The sequence below is a fragment of the Lissotriton vulgaris genome, chromosome 1_1, assembly GCF_964263255.1.
Source record: "Lissotriton vulgaris chromosome 1_1, aLisVul1.2, whole genome shotgun sequence".
Taxonomy (NCBI): Eukaryota; Metazoa; Chordata; class Amphibia; order Caudata; family Salamandridae; genus Lissotriton; species Lissotriton vulgaris.
The window spans coordinates 197,079,587-197,106,029 of record NC_141685.1 but is presented as its reverse complement, the minus strand read 5'-3'; the positions used below and the strand labels follow the sequence as shown (position 1 = coordinate 197,106,029).

The 26,443-nt window shown below is 51.9% G+C and overlaps 1 pseudogene; it reads right to left on the bottom strand.

Moving 5' to 3' along the window:
* Nucleotides 1–23,836: 23,836 nt before the first annotated feature.
* On the bottom strand, nucleotides 23,837–24,725 carry LOC147738166 (protein phosphatase 1 regulatory subunit 3G-like; annotated as a pseudogene).
* Nucleotides 24,726–26,443: the final 1,718 nt, after the last annotated feature.

The window sequence follows — 26,443 nt, the reverse complement described above, 5'->3', positions numbered from 1 at the left end:
AGCAACATTCCCAGAAAGCTGGAAGCATGCTGAAATCAACGTCCACCTCAAGAAACCCAAGGCGGACCCCAAAGACCTAGAGAACTTCCGACCCATCTCCCTGCTCCCCTTCCCGGCGAAGGTCATCGAAAAAATCACCAACATACAGCTGACCCACCACCTCAAGGAAAACAACATCTTAGACCCATCCCAGTCTGGATTAAGATGAAGCCACAGTACCGAGACAGCCCTCATCGCCGCCACAGACGACATCAGGCGCCAACTAGACAACGGCGAAACTTCAGCCCTCATCCTCCTGGACCTGTCAGCCGCCTTCGACACAGTCTTCCACAGGACACTAAGAACACGCCTCCAAGAAGCTGGAATCCAGAAAAAGCCCCTGGACTGGACCACGTCCTTCCTCTCCAGCAAAACCCAGAGAGTCCACCTCCCACCCTTCCGATCCGAAGTTGCAGTCTTTTGAATTACTATTGAGAAATGCTTCTTGTAAATATGACTTACAGCTAGTATTTACAAATGGTTTGTTTTAAGTACAGTCAGTGGGTTGTCCTTTGTGTCTGTCCTAATATTGATCTGTGGGTTAAATGTGTGTTTAAATGTCTATGTGGTTTGTGGTTTTCCCATTAGTGGCACTTTTGTGAGTAAATAGCGATTGACCTCTTTGTGTAAGGATTGCTAGCCTTAAGCGCGCTGTATTGTGTGTCCTGAGTGTATGACCCATTCTGTATATGTCTAGAATGAGCTCAATGTGTTTGTTTGTGTTTTTTTGCTGTCATCAGTCTGTTATGTAAAATGTCATTTAATTAATGTTAAATAAAAATTAAATAAAATTCCAGAAATGAACCATATGATATGGTTGGTTGGTTGGTTGATAGCTCTATTTCGATATGCAAGTATCATAAAAGCATTACAAAAAAAGTATATAAAAACAGCACATCGTAAAAGACTGTACATTTAAGAACAAGGCAGATAAAAACTAGCAATTTGATCAGAAATACATTAGTTAAAAAGTGAATTAAATTGATATGGACAGTCTTTTTGAGCGGATCAACCATGCCCATTTTAGAAATTTGGATACAGCACAAACTATGGGAGAGGATGTATCTGTTAATAAAATCCGTAAGGCCACCATATGCTGGCGAGTACCCAGTTGTCTACATAGGGGTTTAAGCCAGTGAGATCTTGGGCGGGTGTAGTCAGGACATTCAAAAAGGAAATGAGCCACGGTTTCGGGCCTAGTTGTACATAGGGCGCAGTGGCGTGATGCCTGCGCGGGCATATTCCATCTTGAGAGGAGGTCTGCTAGAGGTAAAGTGCCTAGTCTAAATTTAATATAGAGTGCCCGGTCCACAGAGATTGTGATTATGTCCAGGTAAGGCTCAAAAGCAACAACGTCTTTTATTTTCAGGTAAGCTGCGGTGGAATTGCAGTGGCGCGGGTTGCTGATGAGCTGGGCAGAGACCCATTCCCAGTATCGTTTTTTTAGGGTCGCCTTCGGAAGAGCAGAATGTGTGGACCAGCAAGACCCCAGACCTAGGTCCCCCAGGAGATTTTTAATGTCCCCGAGCCATTTAATCTTGTGCCAGCCACCCAAACCCATCACCTCTGACAACCCGTCTGCATATGTTTTTAGTTCAGGAACCCTCCAGAGACAAGCCCAAAGGAGAAGAGGCCGGAGGCGAGCCTGGTCCTTGATTGCTTTGCAGCCCACATCCAGAAGCACCGGAACTGTTGGAGTGCTCATCGGAATGGCCAGGAGGTCCTTCAGAAATTTGTTCTCGGCCTTGGTCAAAACCTCCATGTTACCAATGCCCCATAGCTCAGCCCCGTAGAGAGATGCCGTTACAGCTCTGGCTTTGTAAATGTCAATTATTGGCGCTACGCATTGTTTGGATGAATTATTGTACTCCTTCAACAAAGCTCCCCCCACCCTTTTGTGGCTGATGGTAATTTTATTGATATGGGGAGTCCAGCTCATGACATCGCTCATACGAATCCCCAAATAGTCAAATTCTGATACTCTTTCAAGGGGAATAGAATTCAGTATAGGAGGGCGGCCAAGCTTACGGGGGGGTGCATGATTAGATATTTGGTTTTGTCCACATTGATGACAAGTCCGTTTTTTGTACAAAAGTCCTGGAAGCGGTTCAAAAGATTCTGGAGGCCCTGGGGAGTTTTGGAGATAAGGAGGGTGTTGTCGGCAAACAACAGGGTTGGAATCCTTACGCCCCCCAATGAGGGAGCGTCTGCAGGTTCTTCAAGCAGGTGCTCTACCACCCCATTCACGTACAAGGAAAATAGGGTGGGAGCTAGTACGCAACCCTGCCGGACGCCCCTAACAACCGGGATCCTATTGGTCTTTTCCCCGTTCTGTCCCCATCGCACCTGAGCATAGTTGGCATTGTGTAGTTTGATGAGGAGCATTAAGATGTAGGGGGGTATCCCAAGACCATACAAAACCCTCCAGAGTTCCTCCCTAGGAACCAGGTCAAAGGCAGTCTTCAGGTCTATAAAGGCCAAGTAAAGACTGCCTTTGCCCAGTTCCACCACCTTCCAGTAAAGTAGCAGGAGTCTAAAGACTTGCTCAATAGTTCCTGTACCGGAACGAAAGCCTGCTTGCAGGTCGGACAATATGTGGTTTTCATCCACCCACTGGAGAATCCTCCCTAAAATTGCTTTTCCCGCCACCTTCTGGGTTGAGTCAATGAGGCTTATTGGCCTATAATTCCCCGGTTGGTCCCGACAGCCCTTTTTAAAAATTGGGACTACCTCTGCCCCTTTCCAAGACTCAGGCACAGGTCCTCCCTCTATAATAGCATTCAGAAGGGCAGAGATCAACACCCCCCATTCGCCCGGCTAGGCTCGAAGAAGATCCCCTGGCAACCCATCCGGACCAGCTGCTTTTAATGGTGTTAAAGATTTAATCAGGTTCATAACCTCCCGAGCGGTAAAGAGGTCAGTACCTCTGTCCAGAGAGAATGGGGGGAGGGGTAATGGGTCGTTGAGTATACCTTCTACAGCAGAATATAGGGCCTTAAAATGGTTAAACCACGCCTGGGCCGTGATAGTGCAAGTCCTCAAGGTGTCATCTGGACGATTTCTACTGCCCACCAGGTCCCAAAAACCTTTGACGTCTCTCCCTCGACTTGAGGCCAAGAGGTCCTGCCAAAAGCTATCCTCCCATTCCTTTTTGGCAGTTTTCAAGCAATGTGAGTATAACCTTCTGGCCTCCCTGGTCCTAATTTGTGACTTAGATTTTACTGCTTCAACGAGCAGTGTCTTAGCTTCCCTGCACTTATGGTTAAACCAGCCCCTTCTGACCCAGGGACGTAATTTCTTCCCGTTGAGACTAGATGGAACAATAAAAAGGTTACTTAAAGCCTGGGTTAAATTACAAAACCTGTCGGACACCTCCACCGGCCTGCCCTCAGGAGAGTCAAGATTATCTAAGGCTGCAGCTAGGAGCTGCGTTATAGAGGATATTTTCTCAACAGATAGCGTCAGCTTGGCCCACTTCAGCCGTCTACCACAGTTTCAGACAGATGACTGGTCCGGGACAGTGGCACATGGGGGCCGGCCCCCTAAACCTTCTAGCCACCAAGGAGACAAGGCAAGCAAGAGCAGATTGTGGTCGCTCTCAACGGAAGGTATAATCTCCATGTCTTTTACCGAGCTCCATAGGTGGGCATCAAGCAGAATATAGTCAATTCTTGACGTATGGTTGGGCCTATTATATGTATGTGCTCCCACTTTATCAGATCTAGTCCTGCCATTGTTAGGGAATTAACCTGGAGTGCCACTTCCGTCCATCTTTTAATTGGGCTAAGCTCTAGAGCCGGTATCCCCCTCCTGTAGTAATCATCCTCCTGGTCTTGGGTGACTTCTGAGCCAAGGGGCTCAAACGTACAGTTGAAGTCACCCGCTACCAGGGTACAAAACTTGTAGGGGGGAGATCAAAGCAAACCCTCAAGGCGGGCTATAGTGGGGGATTCTCTGCCCCCCTTGGTACCCCGTGCATAAATATTAAAGATGTTGAGAATAACACGTCCCTTGGGGCTTTTTAAGATGATATTAAGGAGGTCCGGGCAGTTTGTTTGGTGCCCCTCTACCCTGCAATTAAGCGAGGAAGCTACCCAAACAAGGAGGCCACCCGAGGGACGTCCCCTGCCAGTCTCTGAGTTGACAGCGGGTATATGATGGGATGAGTACCCCACCTTGTGTAAGGGCTCCCTACTCCAGGTTTCCTGAAACACACATATGGAGTACTCCTCCACAAGTGCATTCCAGTCGGGCAAGGCCAGCTTCCTGTCCAGACCAGCCACATTCCAGCTGAGAACCCTAATGGTTGGGTCCGTCACAGCTGCAATGCTACTGGGCCCGACAGTGCCGTCCGAATCTACCTCTAGCAAGGGAGGATGGGCAATGGCAGGCTCGATTAGGTCCCTCCCCTCACCTGGTTCCCGTGTAACTACTAGGACAACCTGCTCCCTTAATGGAGTCGGGGGGTCAATCAACTTTACAGATGGATAGGACTGTTCATCAGATGTTCGGACCACCCGAGCCTCCACAAGGGAGTCGACGAGTCAGTACCCCATAGGACCCCAGCTCGACCTTGGTCAAACCGCATGCGGCTGGATTAGAGTTGTTACAGAATGCCATTGGCCGCAGGCACTGTTTTGAGAGGTATACACGGGGGTTGGCCAGAGCAGTTCGTGACCGGCCGCGGATAGAAGTATGTTAAGTCAACCGCTTCAACACCAGGACCAACCGTGGCCTGCCCCAAACTGCATATTGAGTGGGCAGCTCTCACGTCTTGAAAGTTGACCACCACACAGTCACCCTCGAACCGTTTTTTCCCCTGTCCAATCCATCCCACCCTGCGCACGCCAAGAATCAAGCCATCCACACCCAAGGGAAGGGGTCTGTTGGCTTTCAACCAGTGGATGACTTTATTCTTTAGTGCCTGATGGGTTTCCAGCTGAGCGTCCCTCAAGGCGGGAACCTTGATGAGGACAACAACGTATGGTTGACACTCAGGGGGGAGATTAACTGGGGGACAATTTCGAGCCACCTTCTGTGGTATAACCGCAGGGCTGGGGATTACAGGTTGGCTAGTAACTGTTTTTGCCTTTGATACCGGGGCTACTCCCCTGGCATCAGTGGATGGGACGGCTGGTCGTTTTAACTTAGAGCAGGCCCCTCCCTCGTGCAGCTTCTTTTGGTCAGGTTTGGGCTTTGCATTCCTCACTACTGGAGGGGGTACTAGCATGGACCTGGGCAACATGGGTAGTGAGTGTCGGCTTTACACTAGCAGGGATCGCAGATGTCGAAGCCTTCCCTGTGGCTAGTGCAGGAGCAGACGTTGGCGATGATGTTCCCTGTATTAAACCCCCTGAGTCCCCTTTCCCATCATTCCCATCCGCAGTGTCCTCCCTGAGTTTAGACTGTAATTTGATGAGAGTTTTCAGGGAGAAGAAGTTGTCCCGGGTGGTCTGTTCGAATCTATCTAGCCTGTCCCCCAGACTCTTGACTTGGTCGATAAGCGGGACCAGCAAGGACTTGACCAATTTCTCAATGAGCTCGGGGGAGGGCGCCTCATGTGGTAATGTGGGTGATGCCGGGACCGAGTGATGGGCCAGAGGAGTTTCAACCACAGGTACCAGAGGAGCATTTCCTCCAGAAGGTTCAGGACCTCCACCATTGAGTAGGGTAGGGCCTCTAGGGACGTACTTCCTCGGACGCTTATGGAGTGAAGTAAGACTCCCCTTCCGTATACTAGTAACCCTTTTCCTCTTGTTACGGACCAGGCAAGCTCGTGCCAAGGGCAACGGGTTGTAAGCCGGGGGAGGGACCTGAGGGGGTGGTTGAGAATTGTGGCCAGTGGAAGTACTTAGGTGTGTGACGGGTCGGGGTTCTGTAGCCACTGGGCTAGGGCTAGAGGGCAAGGGTTCTGTTATCAAACTTTCCAACCTGTCAATACTTGCCCCTATAGCTGCAATCCGTGGCTGCTCGGACAGATTCCCAGGAAGAGGCGAGGCAGGGTGGGTGGAGATAGGAGACAGGGCATGTGCCACTGCTCCTAACGAGGAGCGTTTAGAAGGGAAAGAATCTTGTGAGAGGCGACGTTCCGTCATCACAATCTCCTTTTCAATGACCGCTGCTACTCTTGAGATGAATGTATCCATTGTGCCTATCAGTGAGCTCCCCGTGACACCTTCTCCCCCACCCCTCAGTGCTTTGCCAGAACGGGTAGACATGTGGGCCTCTGATCCCACAGGGAGACTGCAAGCTCTTGGACCAGAAATGGTGGATGAAGGGGGGGTGGCCTAGCCCAGCCTCTGACAGCCCCTGACTGCCACAGACTGCCCGCCCTTTGCTCGGGCTTCGCTCGGCGTCCCGCTTTGCGTCGGGCCTCAGCTTAAATAGGGGGCGTTGCAGGCGGGTGGGCGTGTCTTGCTGGGGGCGCGGCCGTGCACACCTGTGCAGCGCAGGGACTCCTGGTCTTGAGAGTCCCTGCTGGCGCGCTCCCTCTGCTGTCTCCCAACTCTTCCTCCGGTTCACTGCAGACAACAAGCGCCCTGGCAGCCTCTACCCCTCGCCACAAGCCGCGCAGCGGCACCCGCGAAGCGGGTGCTGCAAGCAGTTGACGAAGCGGCGGAAGCGGCGGATCCCTCCCGGGATAAGGGTAGGCTCCTATGAGGTGTAATTTGGCGTTTGGAAGGTCCCGCTGCACAGTAGGAAAGCACACCGGCAGCACCCAGGTCAGGTTCGGCGTTTGTAGGGTCCCACACGCAGCAAGGAAGCTCCCGCCTTTGAGTCCTGGCCAGGCGGGTGGGCGTGTCTCGCTGGGGGTGCGGCCGTGCCCACCTGTGCAGCGCAGGGACTCCTGGTCTTGAGAGTCCCTGCTGGCGCGCTCCCTCTGCTGTCTCCCAACTCTACCTCCGGTTCACTGCAGACACCAAGCGCCCTGGCAGCCTCTACCCCTCGCCACAAGCCGCGCAGCGGCACCCGCGAAGCGGGTGCTTCAAGCAGTTGACGAAGCGGCGGAAGCGGCGGATCCCTCCCGGGATAAGGGTAGGCTCCTATGAGGTGTAATTCGGCGTTTGGAAGGTCCCGCTGCACAGTAGGAAAGCACACTGGCAGCACCCAGGTCAGGTTCGGCGTTTGTAGGGTCCCTGCACTTCTTTAATTCACAAGGGACAGCACCTGCACTGCTTTCATTCACAGAGGACAGCACATGAACTTCTTTCATTTACAAGGGACAGCACCTGCACTTCTTTAATTCACAGAGGACAGCACCTGCACTTCTTTAATTCACAGAGGACAGCACCTGCACTTCTTTCATTCACAGAGGACAACACCTGCACATCTTTCATTCACAGAGGACAGCACCTGCACTTCTTTCATTCACAGTGGACAGCACTTATATCATTCACAGGGGACAGCAGCTGCACTTCTTTCATTCTCAAGGGACAGCACCTGCACTTCTTTCAGGTGTGGTATCATCTGGAGGATCAAAATCAGGAAGACCAGAAATATACTGGGCTGCAATGACAGACAATCCCCAGAATCTCCGTGCACAGAGTACCTCCTTAGTAGAATCCTGTCCTGTCCTCCTCAGTAGATTTCTGTCTCCTGACAAAATCACTCCCTTAGATAGCCATTTCTCTGATGAGGTCCATGTTGGAGCGCCATTTGTAGAAAATAGAAACCTTCTCAGGGGTCTCACTGATACTTGATCCTTTTAAACCAACAAAGAAGAAATTGGCACAGAAGCTGTTATATAAAAGTAACATCTTTATTAGCCTCAAATGAGAGAGACTACATCACACAGAAACCTCAGCAACTGAATGAGGCAGTCCAAGGAGTACAGAAAACTGGGGCCTTATATATGCTTAAGGTTACATAGATAGCATAAGACCAAGGGGCAGTCCTGGCTCATATAAGCATGCAAAATGACTAATGTGGACATGCAAGATCTGCTTGCTCAACAAAGTGGGAGGAGCTAACAGTTGCTAATTCTGGTGAACACATCCTGACATTTACAGACTAGAAACAGTTGCAAGGACAGCTGCAAGCTCAACTGAGCATGTGCGAAGGTGGAAGATGCTAAATATAGTTTGTTTCAAGGCAGATTACAAGAGCAGTCAACACTGAGGGAGGACAGAGCACATGGTGAGCATGCAGCAGCACATGGCAAACAAGATGGCTGCCAGAAATACAAAATGGCTTTCAGCTCATGCCAATAAATCCCTGCAATATTTAACAACCCCCGACTTCTCAGAGTCCCTGAAAGGGGGGGAGGGAGGGTTGAAAGGCCACTAGACATCAGGGAGTTGCGCATGTTGGAAAAAAGTGATGAGGTGGGGTGACCTGCCTTACTCCCACCCCAGAAGGGGAAATAAAGTTGTTCTGCCACCTCCACACACAGGGTAGTCCACACAAGTCCAAGGTTCAGCCACACAAAATACTGTTTTTATTGGGAAAAGTGTGGGGATGCTGGGTGCTAAGGATTTTGTAGCTCCATGCATATTTTCCCCTCAGAAAATGGGAGGAAATTAATGATTTATCCAAAGTTTGAAGAACAACTTCACTTTATGCTTTGGTTGCTTTTTAGGTCGAGGACCGGAAATGCTGGCTTGCCAGCTTCTGGTAGGAGATCTTATGTTTCTTAGTAGTGTGGTTTAAGCCGCCTCTCTTCTCCATTGGCTGGCTTCCTAAACGGAGGACAGCCATTAGAGGAGAGAGCCGTCACTCCAATTTAGCCCTGTCTCTTTCGAATTCGGGGGTGTTTTTTTAAGCTTCTTTCTATTTACTTTCTCTCCTCTTCCCATTGGCTGGAATTTTACCTTCCAGCCTATGGGAAGAGGAGAGAAAGAAAACACGCCCCCGAATGCGAAAATGAGGCTGCGTTTCTCCGAGGCATTTCTGCCTCGCCTCGGAGAAACGTGGTCGCCTCTCTTAATTCCATTTCTGCCTACATCCATGTCCTAGCTCCTGTCTGCCCTAAAGTTCTAACTAGCTGCGCACAGCTGTGTCTTCAGCACTCGTTCTTCAAAGCCTTGTCTTTCCCTCTCCAGATCAGCCTCCTTCCAATTTCCGGTCTTCCTTCTTTCTGTCTGACATGCCCCCTTAGGGATGTTTCGTCGTTGTGCACGCCACAACCCCTTGCTGCACTCGGACCTCGTGACAAGCCTCTGGCATCGTTGGCCATCCGTCGCGGAGCAAGCCGTTGTTTGCGAGGTGAGTGTTGTAACCCCACCACCTCGCTCCTAGCTGTGGCGCTGGTGCGTCCTGAGCCCTGCTGGGTGAGGCCGCCTGGAGAAGCTGCTGTGGTGGGGTAGCTTGGCCCGAGCGGACTGGCTGGTGAAGAGTTTGGGCTTCATACGAGCCGCATATGCAATGGCCTAATGTGGGCAATAAACGTTTGGCACCCACGCCCGCCTCGGCGGGTGAGGAAAGCCCGTTCAAATCAATCATTCGCGCAGGTCACCCTGAGGCCATAACACTAAGCGAGCCTTTTGGGGATCTGGCCGGGGTCGTCCGCCCTGGGAGCCCTTTGCTTTTGCTTCCCTTGGTCCCATCTGTGAAATTAGGCCCTGGTACCTCCCTTCACCCGGGCCAGGCAGCCCCGGAGGTTTTTCTTCCGCGCTTTCCCTACCAGCCCTCCTGGGTCCTCTTGGCTGGGATCGGAGTGTGTGGGTTCCCGGCGGACCCATGCGGAGTCTTGAGGGAGGGTGCTGCATCCGGCGCCACATGGGTGGCCAGATGGCGGGATCCAGTAGGTGCAAGTATGGTGCAATGTTTGCAAGGTTGTTTCCTGGATTGTGCAGGATTCTCGAGACTTGTGCACTTTCATTTGGACCCAGAGTAGCGCTGCCCCCATTGAACGTAAGCCCGTTCCCATGCACAAGTAGTAGGGAGGTACACCTGGAGATATGCTGCCGGGACGTGTTTCAACAGTGGGAGGTCGGTTGGGGCCGCGCTGCTTTTGCACTCCCTTTTGCTTTAGGCACGGGCCCTACCACCCACTACGGTGTACTGAAAGGTTTTCTTTCCCAGCCGCACGTTGCGGCGGCTAAACCCATAATTTGGGGGTGTTGGCGGTGTTAGGTTTTCAAGTTATAGCCAATTCATCTCGCTGTTGTGTTTCCTTACGCACCATCTTGTAACCAAAGGGAGGACGTGGCTTTGTGGCAGAGCTGCCGTCTTTGAGTCTGAGGAACCACGGGTCAAGTCCAGGCTGTGACTCAACGTGTGAGTCTGGGCAAATCTCACATTAGCTTGTGCCCTTTAAAAATGTATTTCAGTTCCCATGCGGAGAAGGGGAGCGGGCCATTTCTATAAATAGAGAATGTCTCTGCAAGTAAAATTTTACGGAATAACAGTGGCAAAGGTACCGCTAGTTGCAGCATTTCACTCTAGGCAGCTGTTTCTGTGGGCTCCGAATCCAATCACTTGGCGGGTAGACTTACCTACAGGGTTTGGGGCTGGGGGCATGACGAGTACCGGGCTGGGAACCTCATCTGCAGAAACCCTTGCTGCAACCAGCCGAGTGTGAGGAGGGCTTACCTCGAGCCATCTCGCCATCGGGGCTCCTGGAGTCTGGGCTGTCCCACGCACGCTCCTGCCTCCTCTTCTGCCACCCCTCTGTTTTCTCCCCCCCCTATTTTCTCCCCCCCCGTGTTCTTCCTCCCCCCTGTTTTCTTCCTCCCCCCCTGTTTTCTCCCTTCCCCCCTGTTTTCTTCCTCCCCCCCTGTTTTCTTCCTCCCCTGTGCCTGTCTCCAACAGGCATCAGAGCACCTTATGGCTGCAAGGCGTTGATGCTGTTACTTGTTGCAGGTGGAGGCAGCGGGATGCGCAAGGCTCTGACTTTTCGTCCGGATTACATTTGCCAAGGACACACTAATTCCAGCTTTCATGTACCTGGGCCCTCTTCCCAGTGTTTGGGGTTAAACAATTGCTTGCTGCTGCCATGTAGGTTAAAGCGCAGGTGCACATTCCTTACTCCAGTCACCTGACCCTCTCACAATAAATCGCATCTGAGGGTGCCCGCACGTTGAGTTGAGAAACAGGAGTGCAGGTACCCTCTGTCAGAGGAGGCACATCAGGGATGCACAGTTAAAGACAAGAGTCGGGGGGCGTGGCCAAGATGGCGACGGAGTGAGATGTACTTTGCAGTCCCTCTGGCGCCATAGGCCTTCTTAGCATTGTATAGCTGGTCCTGGGAACTCCAACTTGTCGCCCATCGTACTGCAGGGGCTCCGGAGACGACTGGCGAAGTCTGGGGCTTTGTACTGCCCGCGGCGGTGCCCTGTGACGGAGCCTACAGCCGCGGCCTGCCAAGCGGTGGCCGCGCGCGGGAACCTCCGGCTGCTAAGGGCGGAGTGGCTCAGAGAGCAGAGCTGGGCGGGACCGAGGGGGCCGGCGCCTGCACCAGACGGCCTGTCCACTGCATACTGGGGGCCGAACCGGCAGGAGTGGCGCCGGTGACATAGTGACCTCCGGTGGGGGTCAGAAGCAGAAGTCGGACGCCTGGTCCTGGTGGGGACGGCCCAGCCACGAGAGCAGGGGAGGTCCGAGGTGCGGCGCCCGAGGGGCCCTGTTTCGCGCATCCTCAATCGGAGGGTGAAGAGCCAGCGGAGGAGCCGCCCCCGCACCCGACGAGCCTGGGACCCACCTGCCGGCGGTTTGACAGCGGCGGCTGGGAGAGTGCGAGGCTTCGGGACTCCGGGACCTGAGAGGGCCGTGGCTTGCCTCCGCGCTGAGGGGCCCACCTGCAGGCGAGAGGACGACAACGCTCTATGGCCTGCATCGAGGAGGGCCCGGGGCTCCGGGGCCCAGGTAGGCCGCAGCTTGAGCGCGCACGGCCGGGGGCGGACCACAGGAGGGAAGCGGAGGGCCCTCTTGCGGCTCTTAGAGAGCGGACTTAAGGCGGGCTGCGGCGGTGATCTGTGGCACTCCAACTGGCCATTGACAGAGGCCGGCTACGGAGGTGGCAAGAGGCGATACCCGTTGGAACAGAGCCCAGTGAGGCTAGCTCAGGAGAGACCTGGCATCTGGCTGTTGAGCGCGGACTCCCCCCCCCCCCCCGCAGCCGAACTGCACATTCCTTGCGTAGCGGCCCACACGCGGTTGGAGAAGGGTGGTGCCCGCGCCCCGGAGCTCGCGGGGCCCTTCATGCACGACGCACCGCCGCCTTGGAGTGGGGCCACAAGAGGACGCGACCTGGGACCTGGAGGAATAATGCTGGGATCGACGGGATCCATAGTTTTACCTGCCCATCCAACACGCTGCGGGGTCCACCGGCACCGGTGAACACGACTGGGATCAACTGAAGGGGCCTGGTGGTGACTCCCCTTGCTCTCAGCTGAGGCTGCCGCCTGACGCCACGCGTTGGGCCCTGGAGGTGCCCCTCTGGCGCGGGCTGCATGGCCTAGTGGTGTGGAGACCGGGAGAGGTGTCGTGAAGCCCAGTCGGCGAGATCCCCCCTGCCTGACGGCCTCAGAGTGGTGGTCCAGAGTCGAGTTGAACGCACTCGGTGGGGGCCAGAAAGGAAGACCGTCTCCAGACCTACGGGCCCCTGATTCAAGGAGAAATGGCGGGCAGAACCCATAAAGATAAACCCAGCAAGGACGGCCTACCCAAGGGTATAACGACCACTACGCCACCGGGACCGAGCAAGACACCCCCCGGGAGACGACGAGGTGCCGGTCGACGAAGGCCTTCATGAGGGAACTGTTCTCTGCAATCAAAGAGGACATTTCAGAACTACGCACGCGACTGGCGTTGGATCTCCGAGAGGTGCGGAGAGATATGGACGAAGTGGGTGAATGGGTGGCGACCCTGGAGGAACACGACCTGGGGATGGCGGAGGACATACACCAACTCCAGCAAGATTTGCTTCGACTCACAGAGCAAAACGTAGAACTCCAGGCGCTTGCCGACGACTTGGAGAACCGTTCCCGCCGGAACAACATTCGTATCCGGGCGGTGCCCTGGTCGGGGGAGGTTACAGATCTTCGGGAATATGTGGAAAGCCTTTTTAAACATGTCCTGGATGAAGACGATCTTCAGACCATACGCATGGACAGAGTCCACCGGGTGGGCCTACCTAGAGGTACGAAGTCACTGCCCCCGACATTCTAGTCTGTGTCCATGACTTTCAACTCAAGGAACGCATACTCCGGAAGGCTCGAGAAAGTGGACCCCTACTGTTCCGTGACCATCATCCCCAACTCTTTCAGGATCTAGCGGCATCAACGTTGCAGAAGCGTAGAGAGTTCCGCCCAGTCACCACCTTCTTGCGAGACCAGAAGGTGGCCTACTCGTGGGGCCATCCCTTTCGCCTTATCTTCCGCTGGAAAAACAAGCTTGTCCAGGTCAGATCTCTTGCAGCAGCCATGGAGCTCTTGGGTCTTGAGGACTCGACCACAACCCCCAGGGGTGACGGCACACCTACAAGATGACGCCAGCGTTCCCCGGCCTGGCAGAGGGTGGGCCAGGCAGTGCCCGGGGGGAAGCCAGATCCAGCGATTAGCCACCAGGAAAGGGGGGTGGCAGTCGCCACTGTGGCGTTGGTGTCGGAGGCCTCCCCGCAAGATGACCCCTCAGCTGAATGAGACCCTAGGAGTAAGTGAGGCCGGCGTCGGAGGGACGCGGACCGTTTGTCCCAACAGGTACTTTATGTCTTTCCCTGGGACACGACCCTGCAGAGACCTTGAGACTTTGGCAGCCATGGTCCAAGTGACTCGACCCCTATGGTCACCTTCATGCCCCTCCTGTGAAGGGGTTACCTGGCTAGGCCGGGTGGTCTTTGGGGATGGGGAGAGGGGAGGGGGGGGTTGTTGAGGGTAAGGGGGGAGGGGAGAGGGGTAGTGTGGGGGGTAGTGGTGGTAGCTGGGGGGGCTTGTTGTTCTTTTCTTTGCTATTGACAGGCGGCGTGGGTGGTGGCCCGGAGCGGGTGAGGGAGGCAGAATTGTTGGCTGTTTTGTCTTTGACTAAGGGATGGGGGGCTGGACGAACCCGTGGGCCCCAGGCAGTGCACGCAGATTCCCCGCCTCTACGATGCCACTCGCCTTAGGGACTTGGAACGTGAAGGGGCTTAACTCCCCCCAAAAGCGCCAGAAAGTTTGGAAGTACATTAAGGACCATCACTTAGATGTGGTGGGACTACAGGAAACCCATCTGTCCAGGACAGACGACTCCCGCCTCAAACATAAACAGTTCCCCCTCATCTATAGGTCCTCGGCCACCACAAAACACAGGGGAGTGGCCCTTATGTTCAAGGCGAGCCTGCACTTCCAGCCCAGGGGGGTTATCACTGACAAAGAGGGGTGCTGGCTGGGGGTCAAGGGGATGCTTCGGGGTAGACTTTGCACATTCCTGGTCCTCTATGCCCCTAATGTAGGCCAGAACGGGTTCATTCATGACTGAAGCATTAATCTCAGTCATTCCTGGTGGGAGATTTTTTGTCAGAGGGATATGGATAGTACCCATCACCAGAGATCAGATACCGGCATATTCTCCCCCGACAACCAGCAAATGATCTCAGACATGGGACTAGTGGACGGGTGGTGAACTTTGAACCCGCACGCTAAGGATTTTACCTTCTTCTCGCATGTTCACCGTTCATACTCATGCTTAGATCACTTCTTCCTTAGCCAATCTCTATGAGGGGAGTTGCGCGACGCTAAGATCTTCCCCCTATCCGTCTCGGATCACAGCCTGCTCGCTATCTGTCTTCATTGGGAAACAGTGGATGCCGCCTACCGCAGATGGTATTTTCCTGCCTCTCTGACTCGCGATGCTACCTCCTGCCAGGAATTGAGAAAAGCTATACACATTTTTTTCAAACTTAATGCTATAGGAGACAAGTCGATATACACCACATGGGACGCATTTAAAGTTTCTATCCGCGGCAGCTGCATAGCCCTCAAAGCTGCCCTTAACAAACTCAGAAAAAAAGAGCGGGACCAGTTGGAGGATGATCTTTCCTCACTGGAATCCGCCCACAAGCAGAACCCCACCCGGAGAGCAGAGCGGCACTTGCGGCGGTCAGGGGGAAACTCAGAGCTCATTATAACAACATAGCTGAGCTCACGCTGATGAAACTGCGGCAGCTCTCATACTCCCAGGGTAATAAAGTGGGGAGGCACCTGGCACGCCAACTCCATGACAAACGGGAGAAGGACTATATAGGGGGCATACGGGATGCGAGGGGATCCATCATCTACAAAGATAGCACCAAGGCGGGGCTCTTCGGAGACTTCTATGAAGCTCTCTATACCGGAGACTCCGCCAACGTCCGGGTGCATGAGACTTACTTGAGGACGCTCCCACTCCCTCAGGTGTCAGCGAATGGAACGATCAACTAGTTGCCCCCTTTACCAGAGATGAGGTCCTAACGGCCATCAAGGCCCTGAAACCTCACAAGTCCCCAGGGTCTGACAGATTTACCGCAACCTTTTATAAAACCTTTTCCTCGGAACTGAGCGACTTTCTGGTCCAATTATTCAACTGCATGTCTGCCGAAGGGGTATCCCCCGGGTCCATGGCTGAAGCATTAATCTCAGTCATTCCTAAGCCTGGGAAGGATCTGTCGTCATGCTCATCGTACAGACCAATAGCCTTGCTCAATCTAGACGCCAAGCTTTACTCATCCATACTGGCGGGGAGGCTGCAGGACTTGATGCCAGCACTTGTCCACCCGGACCAGTCCGGCTTCATCAAGGGCCGCCAGGCCCGCGATAACACCAGACGAGTGGTCCACCTCATTGAAAAAGCTAACAAGTTCAAGATCCCTGCTGTTCTGCTGGGCCTGGACGCTGAGAAAGCGTTTGACAGGGTGGATTGGAGCTTCCTGTTTCTAACCCTGACATCCTTCGGCTTTTCTCCTAAATTTATAACGATGCTTCAAGCCAATTTTAACGCCCCCCGCTCCAGAGTAGTTATCAATGGCCATGTCTCCGCGCCCTTCCTACACTCCCGAGGCACGCGCCAGAGCTGCCCCCTCTCCCCTCTGCTCTTTGCCCTGAGTATAGAGCCACTGGCGGTAGCAGTGAGAGAGGACCCAGATATCTGTGGCATTCCCTTCTCGGGTGAACCACACAAAATTACTCTGGTTGCGGATGATGTCCTGCTCTCCCTCTCGGACCCCGCCCATTCCTTGCCCCACGTTCAAGATGCTCTGCTCCGCTTTGAAGAGGTGACAGGCTTTAAAATCAACTATGGGAAATCCCTGGTCCTTAACCTCACTTTGCCTCAGACGGAGGTAACGCGTCTTCAATCTTCCACGGCCCTATCGTGGTCTCACACCTCTAGACAGTACTTGGGGATCCAACTGACCCCCACGGTCGAGAAGCTGTATTCCGCTAATTTCCCACCGATGCTTGCCTCCATCCAGAAGACCCTGGCTCGATGGAAACCAATGTTTATCTCTTGACTTGGGCGCATACATGCAGTTAAGATGACCCTTCTCCCTAAATTCCTCTACCTCTTTCAAGTCTTGCCCATCACCCCGACGGGGACTTCTTCCGCCGTGTCAAAACACAGATGCTCCGCTATATCTGGCAGGGGGGCAAGCTCGATTCTCTTACACTACCCTTCGCCGCCCACGGAAGGAGGGGGGAATAGGCCTTCCTGACATGCACTTGTACTTTAAGGCAGCACAACTTCGTGTTTTGGTGGAATGGTCCCAGCAAGAGTCGGAAAAACATTGGCTACATATGGACAGGATCATAGCGCGGAGGTCGATATGGGACTTGGTATGGAAGCCCAAAGGTGACAGGCCCAGGAATGCTTACATTAGCACCCCCACTAGAACTACCCTTAAGGTGTGGGACTCGATCTCTGGTGATGACCGATGGACGACATTTCCTTCTCCTTTTACTCCTATACACTTTAACCCGGCCTTCCCCCCGGCGGCCGTTGAGGGGCCCTTTGACAAATGGAGGGAGGGAGGGTGTCGTGCCCCAACACACCTGTTCCATGGCTTTGCGCCTCTCACATTTGATAATTGCATGCGGGACTATGGTGTCCAACGATCCGAGCAGTACCACCACACCCAGCTACTGGACTGGGTCTTGTCCCCAGCGGTGAGGGAGGCAGCCACCCGACCACCAACTCCATTTGAGTCCTTCCTCTTGAGGACCTCCACTATGCGAGGGACGATTTCCTTCCACTATAGCCTTCTATTGTCCACTACCATGTCCCCCAGACCTCGATACATGTCTATGTGGGAGGGAGTGATTGGCCACGACATCACAGAGGTGGAGTGGTCCCGTCTATGGTCGGATGTAGCAAAACACAACCATTCGATAGAGCTACGGGAGGCCCATCTCAAAACGTTAATGGATTGGTACCTCTACCCTGTCGAGGTGAGACGGATCTTCCCGAACTCCTCAGACAGATGCTGGAGAGGCTGCGGACTGCTGGGGGACTTCCGCCATATTTGGTGGGACTGCCCCATCATCCGGCCTTACTGGGCGGAGATCTTATCCCACATTAAAGAGATACTGGGCTACCACATCGATGACTCCATAGCCCATATACTGCTAGGCCTTCGAGACCCAGAGCTAGAACATCAAATGAAAGCTGATAAGAGGATACTATGGTTGTGTGTGGGGGCGGCTAAACTCACCCTTGCGGCGGCCTGGAAGCAGAAAGAGGCCCCGCGTTCTCGCGTTGGCACGCAAGGTTATGGAAATTGCTGAGTGTGGAGAGAATGGCTGATATTTTCCGTGATGAATTCAAAAACTTTATATTTCGTTGGGGCCCCCTGGTTTAGTTCCTTTCCAAGGGTCTTCCCTCCGCGGTCTGTCCACCTAGTGTACGAGCATTTCACTTGTTCCAAATGTGATTACCACTATGCTTGTTATGTTATGTTATGTTAAATAAATTTATAAGGGCGCAACTAACACCATTAGGTTTCTTGGCGCCAAAGTAAAGAGAGCAGAAGATAAAGCAAAGGCCATTTATTGATAAGATTCTGTAAAAAGAAAAGTTTTAAGGGCAGATCTGAAGCTGGGGTACGAAGTGGTCAATCTGAGGGACAAGGGGAGGGAGTTCCAAAAAGTGGGGGCCAGGAAGGAGAACTTGAGCCCGCCGTGTTTCTTCCTCTTATATCTAGGGATGGAAAGCAAGACCATTTGGGAAGACCGGAGAGTGCGGGAAGGGACGTAGGATTGAAGAAGGGAAGAAATAAAGAGGGGGCCCTGGCCGGCTAGAGATTTAGAAATGATACAACCCAGCTTGAACTTACAGCGGGCGGCTACAGGGAGCCAATGAAGGCTCTTCAGAAGGGGGCGGACATGATGATCTCTAGGAAGGAAATGGATCAGGCGGGCAGCCTGATTCTGGATCAGCTGAAGCCGCCTGAGTTGGTAGGCTGGGATGCCTACATAGAGCGCGTTGGCGTAGTCTAACCTCGATATTACAAGCGCCATCAGGGCCAAGGTAAGAGCCTCGGAAGTAAGTAACCGGGAGATTTTCTTAATTTTCCTTAATTGGAAATGGCTGGAGGAGACTACCGCGCTAATCTGGGGCGTCATGGAGAGATTACTACTGATGACGACTCCCAGACTTTTAACACAGTTGGCGGGGCTAGGTGGACTGCCAAGGCTGAGAGGCCAAAAAGAAGAATCCCAAGGGTTGAGGGAACCCCCGACAAGAACGAGTTTGGTCTTGTCGGGGTTGAGCTTCAGATGGTTTGAGCTCATCCAGTTGCTAATAAAGCACAGGGTATTTTGAAAGGTGGCAATAGAGTCAGCAGAGGAGTTGATGTTGAAGATTAGTTGTATGTCATCAGCATAGTTGAATGCTGTGACATTGAACTGACGGAGGGCACGGATGAGTGGGGAAAGATACAAATTAAAAAGGAGGGGGGAGAGGGAAGAGCCTTGTGGGACACCACAGGACAGTTTGACCTGGGAGGCAGTAAACTGGGATAGTCTGACAGCTTGATGGCGTTGGGTCAGAAAAGATCGGACCCAGGCCAGAGCGGTGCCCCGGATGCCAGCCTCCCTGACACGATCGACCAAAATTTGATGGTCGACCGTGTCAAAGGCGGCCGACAAGTCCAGGAGGACCAAGGCCTGGCAGATGTTCGCGTCCGCGCCCCTGCGTAGTTCCTCCATAACAGAAAGGATGACGGCTTCTGTTGAGTGCGCAGGTCTGAATCCAGCCTGCTGGGGGTCCAGTACACCAGAGTCTTCCACAAAGGAGCTGAGAGCGTGAGTGACGTGCGACTCTAGAACTTTGCTAAGAAAGGGAAGAAGAGAGATTGGGCGAAAGTTGCTCATGATGGAAGGGTCAGCCGAAGGTTTTTTGAGGATGGCAACCACCTCGGCCTGTTTGAAGGGTCCAGGAACCTCCCCTATGGCTAGAGAGTTGTTCAAGAGAGCAAGGGGGGGGTCAGGACAGGAGGTAAAAACTTCTCGAAGGACCGAGGGGGGGCAACAATCGCTGGGAGAGCCAGAAGAGACTTTGTGTAGGAGTGAGAGAAAGTTATCCTTGGAAATGGGAGGGAAGTGAGTAAAGGTGTGTGTGGGAGAATAACTGGGGACACAAAAAGATGTAGGGGCAGGTGGAGAGGTGGAAATGCTAGTTTTAATTTTGGTGATTTTCTCCACAAAGAATTGATTAAGGGAGTCGCACAAGGATTGGGAAGGGAGAGGGGCTAAGGTGACTCTTTCCGGGTTGGATAATTCATCCACTATGGAAAAAATATCTTTGGATTTATTGGATGAGTTTAAAATTTTGCCTGAGAAGTAGCATGATTTAGCCACAGTAATAGCGTTCTTATACTCCTTCAGCCGAGACGAGAAGATCATTTTCGATTCGGGGGAGTAATCCCGGCGCCAGCGTCTCTCTGCCTGGCGGAGAGTAAGTTTGTGTGCGCAGAGCTCAGCGGTAAACCACTTTTGGGCATCGTGCCTGCGCCTTGTCTTAACCGGTTTGAGTGGTGCCACAGAGTCGGCCGCAGCGGTAAGCCAGTGTGTGAGGGTTTTGGACTGAAGATCGGTAGAGATGTTGGGTCCAGTCATGAGTGGGGGTGAAGAACTCAAGAGAGCCGTAAGTTTGTTGAGGTCGGCTTTATTCCAATTACGCGCCAGGAAATTAGATTGGCGGGCAACGGTGATAGGGGAAGACAGGAATAAGGAGAAAGTAATGAGGTGATGGTCAGACCAAAGACAAGGGGCGATGAGGGGAACAGAGATGGCAAGAGAGGTGGTCCAGACTTGGTCTAAAATGTGGCCTTTAGCATGTGTGGGTGCATGTATATGTTGAGTGCAGTTAAGGCTCGACATTAGGTCAGAAAAAGCGCGCGAATCAGCAGTTTCATGAGTGTCTGATGGCCAATAATTAAAGTCACCCATGATCAACACGTTGGAATTGCTGATGGTAAGCTGGGTGATCATGTTACCGAACAGGATAGGAAAGTCAGGCATAGATTGAGGGGGGCGATAGGTCAACACACAGATGAGTGAAGCCCCAGGCTGCTCCAGTCTTAATACGAGACAGTCTGTCGAGGCGATACTAGGAAAGGACACTGGGGAGAACCTAATGGGGTGTCTGATGATGGCTGCAACGCCGCCGCCCGCTTTACCAGCAGGGCGGTTGGTCTGCAGGATGTAGTAGCCTGGGGGAATGGCCGCCAGAACGTCAGGAGATGAATCGTCAGTGAGCCAGGTCTCGGTCAAGAACAGGGCATCAGGCTGTTCCGAATCCAAAAGGTGAAATATTTCTGATTGATGACAGACCAGGGACCGGGTGTTAAGATACATCACAGACAATGGGGAGGAAGTAGAGCGAGGGAGTGACTGGGACCGGGACGCAAGATTTGGAGTATGGACGCCTTTATCGGAAGAGATAGGAGAAATTTCCGGGAACGAGGTTCTGGTCGCAACCAGATTATGAAGAAGCAGTTTCGGTACGGAGAGGGGGGGGGGGAGGGCAGGATCATGAGCAGAGACAAGAAAGGAGCGAGTGTAGATGAGTGAGGGAGCAGAGTGACATGCCCCATGCCCCGGCCTGCTTCTCTTTTCTCTTTTTTATTTTACTAACTGCTACCACCACTGGGGAGGGAGGAGGTTGAGTGGGGCTTTCTGTTTATATTTCCACGCAGTCCCAATTTAAAGGGCCTTGCGGAGCTTTTCCCACAAGCGGTAGCCGCACCGAAATATTTGCTTAAGCACTCGTTATGGTTACCCAACCCGTTACATAGCTTATCTCATTCCGTTCCTTAGCAGGCGGCCTGGACGTGCCACTACTGCTTCTAGTTTGAGGTAGTTTTGCTGATGATACCAGTAGCTTCGCTCTGAAGCAGGGGTCCTCCTGTTAACTTGCTTTCAATTCAACCCCCGTGTGGAAAGTTGTTTCTTTTGTCCTAATTTCTCAATAAAAATAACTTTGACAAAAAAGACAAGAGTCTTGATAGAGAATAGTATGCAATCTCATCAAAATAATTAGAAAGTCATTTTGAGTGCTGCTGGTTGCTACCAGCACAAGGCTGGCAAGTTCTGATATCACAGCGTCTTGTGTGTATGTTTTCTAATGCTGGTCATTTCAGAACAAATGTATCTGTCTTTTTCTCTACAAGTTGTGTATGTTCTGTAAATGTGTGCCCTCCCAGCACACACCGCTAACTACTCACGCTACTACTCTACAAATATCTAATACTCTATACTCACTGTACTACTCAATATCAACTACTCACTCTACTACTCTACTACTTACTCTACAACTCTCTAATACTCCCTACTCACTTTAGGGCATAAAAACACTACTCTGCAGTACTCACAATAACACTCTATTACACACTCTACTACATGCCATTTACTACACTCTCTACTACTTACCAATACTCACTCAAATACTCACTCTTTACTACTCACTCTCAAATATTATCACTACTCGCTCAACTACTTACTCTACAACTCCTTACCACTGTCTAACAACTGTAATACTCACTATCAACTACTCGCTACTACTCACTGTAGTAAATAGTATCTAATGTATAGTACTTACTGTAATACTGTACTACACACTCTGCTAAACTCTCTACTACTCAACATTACTCACTCATAATTACTCACTCTATATAAGGGTGTGGCTGTGCATGTAAATCTGTGTGGCTCTAGGACTCTTTACTACTAACTCTCTCACTCTTTAATACTCACTCTTTCACTTTTTACAACTCGATCTCTAATACTCTCTTAATTAATAACTCTCCTGCTCACTATCAACTACTCACTGTACTACTCTACTACTTACTCTGTGTGTGGGTGCAAATGCAATAGGTCTGGCATATGCAAACGATTAAGCTATTGGCAATGTAAATGACAATGCCATTTACTTATGATTTAAAAAAAAAAAATGTCATGAGCAATGCAAATAGCTCTACCTTTAATAATGCCGAGATCATTGCATTGTAAATGCTTGTTTAGTGAGTTTCTGTGATTTATTAATCTCATTCAACATGGAAGTTTTTTTTGCAACTCTACCTAAGTTAAATTCTAATGATTGCTTTGCATACCTTGTAGCTGTGAGTAGGAGGTTGATATTAATTTATTCATTTACTATGTGTGGTTAATTAAAACCCTTACACATTTATACAAAAACACATACATGATAAAAAAAGTTTCAAGTCATAAAGAAAAACACACTCATGTTACAGCATCACAGTAAGCAACAGCATAGGTAAGGGCCAGATAATAGCAGCAGGGCAAAGAAATGCAATCTCACAAAGTTTGTAGCAAAGATGGCACACACTCATAATAGTGAATACACTAAAGTCCATAAAACAGCTGTTGTTCCTCAAATGAGGAGTCAAATCTTACAGCAGTCAAAGAAAAAGAGACAGAAATTCTTAGTAACAGACACACCAGAACTCCAGTCAAAGAAGAGCATACAGTTGACTATACATGACAAGGGAGCCTACCGGCTGGGTCGAGCCTGGTGAGGTGGTGCTGAAGGAGGAAGCAGAACCCCGCTGCAATACCCTTGGGTGGCTGAGCCTGTTAATAACGAAAGTGACAAATTTGGTCAGCAGAATGTTTAAAGAGGTGTTGTCTGGGGCAATGGCGGCCTGATGATAGGAACGGACTCCCTAATTGTGTCACTCTTGCCTTAGACTGGTTTTACACTCATCCAACAGACCTGGGCGAAGGCAGACAACTTACTCAAGTGATTCCTCTCACTGGCCACAGCCTCTGCAAGTTGTTTCTTCCGAGGGTCGACGCCAACTGGCGAGATATTTTAAGAATGATCACTCATTGAACCATAAATCTTAGATTCAAAAGGTTGGAGTAGGTGCAGGTGAGGTAAGGTGAGGGTAATGCTGGTGTGGATGACTGCCCAGGCATGCTTACGCTTGGCTAGAATGGCCCTGTCAGAATGGCATGATCAGAGACTTGCACATTCTTTGATACCTTTTTTGGTCTCGCGCCTAGCGTTGCAGTGCGCAGCATTGCTCCCGCAGCGAGGGATTTATTGGGATAAAGTTATTTTCGGTACAGGGACTTTTGTTAACGCCCATGCTTGCAATTGGGCACCGTGGATATTTTTTTTAAACGCTGTCTTCTCATTTGTTAGCAGCGTTTTCGGTTACTGCCCTGTGGGTTTTTTGAACACGCCCATGAGACGGCGAGTCTACAAGTGCCTTGATCACGTTGTCTGCATGGGCTAGTCAGCTCTCTGATTGGTTGGCAACTACCAAATAAGCTTTCTGATTGGCGCACCTTGTCAATCAATTAGAGAGCCAACTGGCACGTGCAGACAGCGTGAGCAAGACACGCAGTACACTCGCTGTCTCATGGGCAGCAACGTTGCGTGTTCATGTTTCTCCATACCCCCCTGATGCTGTTGAGTTTTGCAGGCGCCTTGAAGGTAAGCCTTCTTCCTGTCGGTAGTAGAGGGTGAAATGGAGGCAAGTGCCTGGCTGCAGACAGGGTGGTGACCTGAGGGTGGAGCTCAGGTGCAGGCTGCCCCCGTCCTGCGGATCACCGGGACCCTCGGGCTCCGCGTCTACAAATGAAAGCCACTCTTTGAAGGTGTAGCACACAACAGCGACGCCAGGGTCCAGCGCCACAGCCCAGAACTCAAACTGCCCTGTGCCGTGCGCCCACTCCAGGCAAACCCCATCCCGCTGCAGCCGTTCTGCTAGAGCCTGGCAGCCCGGGGGAGGGGGAAATCAGGACCCAGATGGAAGTCCGCGCTGGCCAAGGGAGGAGGCGGCTCCCCCGCACCCTCATGCAGGCGAGTGAGCACGCCGGTCGGTACCTGTGGCTCTTCGGCTGTGCTGTAGCGCTTGACGCTGGCAAGACTCAGCCCCAAAGAGCCGGCCAATTGCACCCTTTTCTTGCACTTGTTACAGCAGGTACTATTGGGAAAGGAGAGGGCCCGATGGGCACGTCAGGGTGCTCATCGGTGGTTCATTCTCTTCACGCAATTACGGGGTCAGAGCTGCCCAGGCCTGCAACAACCCCCTCCAGGGGCCACTGATGTGCACCCAACACCGACCCTCGTTGGCTTGCTGATGCATGGATCTTAACTGCTGTTGTGCGTCTTTCTCGTCTGTTTGTGGGGGGGGCGGCAGTGTCTTTGTGCTTGGACAGGTCTGTGTGTAAACTCAGATCCCCATACAGTACACATTCTGCATGAGGGTGAACAAAGTAACCGGCGTTTGGCAGAGACCGCCGCCTGCATAAAAACACACAGTACATTTACAGACATCGCTTCCCCCAATGGAGTTAATCAGATTTTTTCGCTGTGAATTTGAAGCACAACATTGCACTTAATTTGATATCTGCAAACAAATGCAATGTATGAAGTTGTCTTGCTTTCCTCCTGTTCAAGCATAAGTAATGGACATTTGTAATCCATGTTAGGTAATCGTCACGCCTTTAACCAACCTGTAGGGTTGTGGAAACTATCCCTGTACCACCTGTGAGGCAGGCCGGGTTTTGGAAGTGCCGCCCAGCCGTGTGCCCACTGAACGGTGCAAGTGTTCCTGGCATCCCTCCCCCCTACGGAGCCTTCTGTTTCCCAGCAGACCCACTGTTCTGCCTCTAATCTGTGCCAAAAGGCCACTTGTTAGCCTGCCGGCAAGTGAACGTGATGCTTTTAATGTTGTGGTTAGTGTCAGGGCTCAAGTCGTAAAAAAAGCAGTGGGGGGGACGCTGTCACCGGAAGTGACGCCACAACAGGAAGTGACGTCACGAAAGGTGCCGAGCTTTTCGTCCCAGAGAGGCCAAAGAGTGAAGTCCAGCTGTTTAGCAAGGGGGATGGTGTTCCCCCTGTAAAATAAGTGGGGGGACACCGTCTACCCGCGTGGTACCCCGACTCGAGCCCTGGTTAGTGTGGAGGGCACGTACCTTTCTGCACAAGGGCAACATTGTGCTACTTTCAAGTGGGGGGCGGTGTGCTTTACTCTCTAACTTCTCCACTAAACACAAGCCCACCATGTGAGAGGAGGAAACGCAGACGGAAGCTTAGGGTAAAATGTGCCAGGGCTCACTCAATCGCTCATCTTCCGGAGGGTGATAAAATGCGTAGCATGTTGGTACTCGCTAAGTTCTGTGAGGCACTTTCATGGTAGATGTAAATAAATTGAGAGTTTCACAATGACTCAGTGTTTTGGGGGTGACAGTGCTTCGATGTTTTTGAATGGGTGGCGTTGTAGCCCTTTTAAACTACTTGTGGAGTCGCCCTTCTCTTCACTAGTGTCGCCTCTGTTCGCAAAAATGAAAATATACCTACACTGATAAGTCTCCCTCATGCCGTGTAAAGTTTCCTGGATGTTTAGATGTTGGAAGTGCTGTGTGGAGAGTTTGTGTGTGTGTGTTGAGGGAGGGGAGTTGTGGGGCAGCTCTTGCCTTACTCCTCCACGTTACTGTTGCCATGACAATGGACCTCCGGAGGGAGCAGGTGACCTGCGACTGGAGGAGAGGCAGGGGCTGCGTTGGCATTTCGTTATTTGCTGTGGAAGCCGCTTCCCAGCTGGTTCTCCTGAGCCCTGGCACCGCTGCCCTTCCTGTCCCCAGGCTCTGGCCTTCCCAAGCGCCGCTTGTTTGTTTCCGTAACCAGGTCACTTGTTTTTTTTTGCTGTTGTAAATAGCACAAACCTGACCCAAAAGTTATCGGAGCGCTTTACATAAGCGGTGCATTACAGATGGACGCATACATTTTTAGGCTCGGGGATAGTGAGCAATTTGCCTAGCTGTCCGTTGAGGAAGAGGAGTGGTGTTATGCTGTGCATTTTACCTCTAGTTTTGTCTTCCTTCCTGCGTTGCGTTGTAAAGGCGAGTTGTTAATCAGTGCTATGGCACAAATAACTTTGCTGTGTCAACAACAGACCTTGGAAAAGAAACTTCTGTTGTATCATGGGAAAGCGGTACAAAAGGGGGTGGTGATGGACGGAGCATCTGAATCAATCAAACAC